This window comes from Balaenoptera borealis, assembly GCF_965194805.1.
Source record: "Balaenoptera borealis genome assembly, chromosome: 10".
Lineage (NCBI taxonomy): Eukaryota > Metazoa > Chordata > Mammalia > Artiodactyla > Balaenopteridae > Balaenoptera > Balaenoptera borealis.
Window position 1 is genome coordinate 63,457,003 of NC_138874.1, and position 5,914 is coordinate 63,462,916.

At 53.8% G+C, this 5,914-nt stretch overlaps 1 long non-coding RNA gene across 1 annotated transcript; it reads left to right on the top strand.

The window, feature by feature from the left end:
• Positions 1-212: 212 nt before the first annotated feature.
• On the top strand, positions 213-5,428 carry LOC309604613. The gene is made up of 2 exons (XR_014230934.1): positions 213-2,262; positions 4,140-5,428. It is a non-coding gene; the product is annotated as an uncharacterized lncRNA (long non-coding RNA).
• The last annotated feature ends 486 nt before the right edge of the window (positions 5,429-5,914 follow it).

Genomic DNA, 5,914 nt, shown 5'->3' on the forward strand with positions numbered 1-5,914 from the left:
ACTGAGCCATCTTCCCAACAAAGCCGTCCAGAGCTGGCTCCTAACACCTGACCTCTCCGACCCCCATGCCTTTGTATGCACCGTGCCCCTCACCAAGAATACCGTCCTGTCCGTGCCTCAAGGCTCAGCCACCTCCAGGGAGCCCTCCCTGACCACTCTGGGCACAGAGCTGCTCCGTTGCAGGCCATCAGGACTCTCACCTCCTCTGATCTTCACCCGGATGTGTGCATCCTGTGGCTGCATCCTCATCACTCAGCCAGACCCGATGTTCCCAGAGGGTACAAATTCACTCCCATCCTCCACCCCGCCACTCTCCCGTACCCAGCACTGGACCATGCACCCAATAGGTCCTCAACAATGAACCATGACACCAGAGTGTTAGAGTTGCAAGGGGACCCCCCTCACCCCCTAGACAATGCTCTGCATGTATGGACATCGGCACCTGGCTCTGGGGAGCAGGCCCAGGCTCCTTCTCAAAGGGACTTGTAGCCCAGACAAGGCCAAGGCCCAATGCACACCATCTTGGAAAATGGAGACCTGGACCAGAAGTTAGGAGCTTCCTTCGCATCTGACAGCATTTTGGGTGGCAGAGCCAGCACTCAAGCCAAGGTCTTCAGGCACCTGGGCCTGGCTCCCCAGGGAGAGTGGTGGCCCACCTGAAGTCACCTGGAGAAGGCTGGAGGATCCTGGGCCCCAGGGTGTGGGCTGGCTCTACCACCAAATTTCTATGTCACCCCAGGCATGTCCCTGATCACCTGGGCCTCAGGGTGAAGATGATGGGCAGAGTATAAACCTGCCGGTGCACAGGCAAGCTCTGAGTAGGGTAGCCAGGACAAAGCGTCCATCTACCCTAAAGCCAGAAGGATCTGGGTGGGAGAGGGCTCTGTGGCTGAGTGGGCCTCTCATTCCTCCTTAGACACAGGCAGAAACACATGCACTGCCCCTTCTCACCCAGCCTGCCTGGCTCCTTGCAGGCAGCAGCTGCCCATGGCATTCTCAGGGAAGCTGCAAAGGCCAGGCCCCCTGGTGCTGGCACTCACCCACCCAGGCCCAGTGCTTCTGTGGACTGAGCCAACTCCCAGGGCAGCGGCCAGCACCCAACCACCCACCCACCTCATAGAGCCTCCCCTACTGGCCTGTGAGTCACTGAGGCCCAAGTATCAGGTCATCTAGTCCAGCCTGGCCCAGAGCCTTGCCCCGAGATGCTCTGCAGGGATGAAAAGGGCCCAGTACTTAGAAAAGTTATGCAGCATAGCTGGTCTTGGAGATCAAGAGCTCATTGCAAGTTAAAGGCACAGACAAGGCTTTCAGGAGGAAACAAGACTAGGTTCTTAAACAGCCTACGTATGTGCATGTGTGTGTGCATGTGTTTTACGGGCACGGAGAGAGATGTGTAAAGACACAGCCCAGGCCATTAGCAGCGCTTGCCCTGGGAAGTGAGCATTACAGAGGGTGGTGGCTATTGGCAACTGCTTTATAGCACTGTATACTTCCCGCTGATCATAGTGAGTATGCATTTCTTTTGAAATTAAATTAATTATTTAAATAAAGTAACGTTAGGAAAAGAAATCTGTTTAACTTTGTTTAACCCAGCAGTTCCCAAACTTATCTGATGATGAATTGTTGCTTTGTGCAACGCCTAGAAGCACCCACTGAAGTGGGGATGTGCACGAAATATGCTCTGGAGAAAGATAAACTGGTCTAGTTTTTGATAGATAAAACCATGGTCCCTTCTGACTCTGGCAACCAGGAAGAGGAAAGGGTTTGCAGAATCCAGACACCGCATCAACCTCGGAGATAGACCGGAGCCCGCAGCTCCCGAAACACCAGTCCAGACGCTGCTGCTCTGCCCGGTCCCCTCTCTGAGTTGGGATGAGCTGCAGGCAGGGGTGGTGAGGAGGGTACAGTGTCACAGGGGAAACACCTGGTACAGAGAGAGTGACAGGACCGCAGAGGAATAGGGCAGAGCCAGTGCTGCGGGGTAGGCACAAGCCCTCCTGGGAAGAACTGGAAACCAGGAGCGGCCACACGGCCATGACATCCTGCAGCCAAGCATCAAGTCCCAGCTCCGGTCCCTTCCAGCTCCCCAACTCTGGGCAAGTTGAATTTCTCTGGGCATGAAATAGGGGCCAGATGGGATGGTCCCTAAGGTCCCTGCAGCCTGAAATTCCAGGATTCTCGGCTTCACAATGACCACTGTAGGTACGACCCTACGAATTATCACCTCCACTTTATAGGTGATATAACCGAGGCTCAGAAAGGGTAATTTTTTTTTTTAATGAATGTAGCTGCCTTTTTTTTTTTTTTGGCTGCATTGGGTCTTCGTTGCTGTGCACGGGCTTTCTCTCTAGTTGCAGCGAACGGGAACTACTCTTCATTGCAGTGCGCGGGCTTCTCGTTGAGGTGGCTTCTCTTGTTGCGAAGCACGGGCTCTAGGTGCGTGGGCTTCAATAGTTGCAGCACGCGGGCCCTAGAGCACGCAGGCTTCAGTAGTTGTGGCACACAGGCTTAGTTGCTCCGCAGCATGTGGGATCTTCCCAGACCAGGGATCGAAACTGTGTGCCCTGCCTTGGCAGGTGGGTTCTTAACCACTGCGCCACCAGGGAAGTCCCAGAAAGGGTAAATGACTTCTTCAAGGTCAGCAGAGAAAAAGTAAAGTCCAAGTCTGCCATCATGCCACCGACCTTCCTACAGGGAGTGCTCTGGTTCTTGGCCTTGGGAACTGCTGCTTGTACCAGAGCCAGCCCCAGAGTCAGACCACCTGAGTTTCTAGTACTGGCTCCACCTCTTACCAGCTCTAAGGTTTGGACCGGTCGAGTAGCCACTCTGAGCCTCAGTTTACTCCTCTGCAATTGGGAATAAGCCCTCACTGGTTACCTAGCACAGTCCATCATGTCAAACTCACCACGGGGCCCAGCACACTTAGGTCTTTGGAAAATGGGAGCTATGATTTTTACTGTAACTCTATAAATTATCCCACAGTTGAGAGAAAGAGGAGAGGTAGGCACTGAACTCCAGGTGTACTGGCCTGGGGGTCGGGAAATCTGTGTGCCCCAGGCAGATCCCAGGACTCTCTTCTACAGACTGAGTCAACTCCCAGGTCAGTAGCCAGCTTGCTGCCCATTCGAGGTTCCCATTTGGAGCCTCCGTTTCCCCATCTGTAACAGGAGGGGCTGGACTGGGTGACCTCTGGGAACACACGGATCTATCCTCTGGACAGAGGAAGGTCTCCGTGAGATACTCTTTTCCCACAATGGGTTGGAGAATTTTGCTCTCCAGCAGCCTGTAATCCTTTTCTGGGGGATGGGTGTGTGGTTGATGCACTAGGAGAAGGAGGGATAGGTCAGGGACAGGAATAAAGAGAACATGAATGGGGCACTTCCTGTATACCAGGCGCCATCCTAGGAGCTGTCCACAGATGAATGCATTTAGTCCTCAGAACAAGCCTATGAGGCCAGAACTAGTTAACCCATTTTATAGACAAGAGAACTGACATCCAGAGAAATGAAGTCATATGCCCAAGGTCAGAGGGTTGGTGAAGCAGGATTTGAGCCCAGTCCTCCGTGATCTTCATGGCTCCATGCTCTAAACTGCTGAGTGGTGCCAGCTCTAGGTCTCTACAAAAGACAGAGACCCAGGGAGGGAGAGATGGGGCCGGGCAACAGGCGCAAAGAGAGCAGGTGCAACGTCCCAGGGCAGCCTGGGCACGTTTTCAGGGAGGGGAGTGGGAATCCCATCTGGGAAACAATCGTTTGCCTCCATCTGGGGCCTGCTGAGTTTCGGAGTCATTGTGCCCAGACAGGAATGCACAACCCTCTCCCTGTGGGGCTGCAGAGGGTCCCGCTGCCACGTCACCAGGAAGGAGGCACCTGCTGGCCTGAGAGAAAAGTGGGGCCTGAACTGCTTTGTCTAGTGGCCACTGGGCCCGGGAGATTCTTTGCCTGCCACTGCTTGGTCACTCCAGTCCAGCGACCCCCACTAAAGCCACGCACTCCGAGACAGTTTGCTCCCCAATATCACGTGCAAAATGTCTGTCAGCTCTTGACACTAATATTATTTAAGGCCCAAAGTCTAATGTAAGGCTTCCTTTTAGGGAGATTGTCTCATTTAATAAAACTCTCTGTCTCTGTTCCCCCAAGGTAAGCACGCTGATGATAACGCATTCCCCGCACTGTGATTTGATCTGGGAATAGAATTAGCACACAGCCTTGCTTCATCGTCAGATTGGTATTTTTATTTTTTTCCCCGGAATAAATAAACAGGAAGCCATCCAGGTGAAAGGCAGTCATCTGCCCCTGGGACCTTTAGTCGCTGGCCTCCTAACTGGGTCACCTCCCATCTTCAGGGCTCACTCATTCACTCATTCATTCTTTCACTGATTCAGTCAACAAGCTGCCCCAGTGTCAGTACCCTAGGCTGTACCCAAGCTCTGAGCTGGGGAGTTGGGGTGTGACTAAGACAGAAGAGCCCTGTCCTCAAGGAACTGACACCTTCATGGTATTGCCCTGCACCCCTCATCTTCCTTTAACTGCCCCCCAGCCTGAGGTGGCACCAGTAGGACTGCCAAGAGAAAATTCAGACTCTCGCTCACACGAAGGCATTGCTGAGAAAGAGGACCTGGGCTCAAGGGCATCCCTGTCCCCACACCACTGTGGCCCGAGGCAAATCACCTGATCCGTTCAAGTCTGTTCATTCCTGGGTGGGAAGGACATAATGAAAACATGGGACTAGAGTCAGACAGAGCCTGGTTCAAATCCCAGCTCTGCCTCCTACTAATCGTGGGACCCGGAGCAAGTCACTTTGCCCTGCAGTGTGGTGCCATCATTTGAGACACGACCTGCTTTACAGAGATGCTGTGAGCAGGGGCACAGCAGTGAGAGAGGAGCTCACCCCAGGAGCCACTGAACTTGCACAGTCCTGAGAGGAGGGGCCCCAGAAATGTCGTGTCCTCTTAAAAAGGAGGAAGTTTAAATGAGATGATGTAGGTCAAGTGCCCGGCTCATGGGAATTACTCAGCAAACTTGCTGTCACCATCACCATCGTCACCATCAACATCATCATCATCATCATCATCATCATCAACACTGCTGAGATCACTCATCTAGTGAGGAATGAAAGCTCTTTAAAAACTTTAGGGACCGGGCTTCCCTGGTGGTGCAGTGGTTGAGAATCTGCCTGCTAATGCAGGGGACACTGGTTCGAGCCCTGGTCTGGGAAGATCCCACATGCCGCGGAGCAACTGAGCCCACGTGCCACAACTACTGAACCTGCGCGTCTGGAGCCTGTGCTCCACAACAAGAGAGGCCACGAGAGTGAGAGGCCCGCGCACCGCGATGAAGAGTGGCCCCCGCTTGCCGCAACTAGAGAAAGCCCTCGCACAGAAACGAAGACCCAACACAGCCAAAAATAAATGAATAAATAAATAAATAAATTTATTTAAAAAAAAAAAAAAAAAAACTCTAGGGACCTAGACTGGAGGGTGTGCAGGGCTGGCACTAGACTGGGAATTCTCGCCCTGTAACCACGGGCAAGCCCCTTCACTTCCCTGGCTTGGGTGTCCAGCTGTGACGCAATATCCTTCCTGGCCCTGACGCCCCAGTGCCTGTGAGCAGCTGGGAGAACACGTCTCTCACCCCGCTGGGCCCTCGGTTGCTAGTTGACCCAGGGAGGGGCTTGGCGGGGCCTGGGGACTCCCCCAGCCTGGGCATGCCACAAACAAGGTTACACCAGGCCTCGAGCTGAGCCCAGCAGGCAAAGATGGGGTGCTCGAGGGCCCCAGTGGAATGGGGCTCCAGGGCTCGGCTGGCCCTGCTGCTCACATGAGCTCTCCCTTACTACACATCACTAGAGGTGCCTGAAAAAGGAAAAGAGGTGCCTGGAAAAGGACAGGAGTTCAGGGCTCAAATCCTGCCCC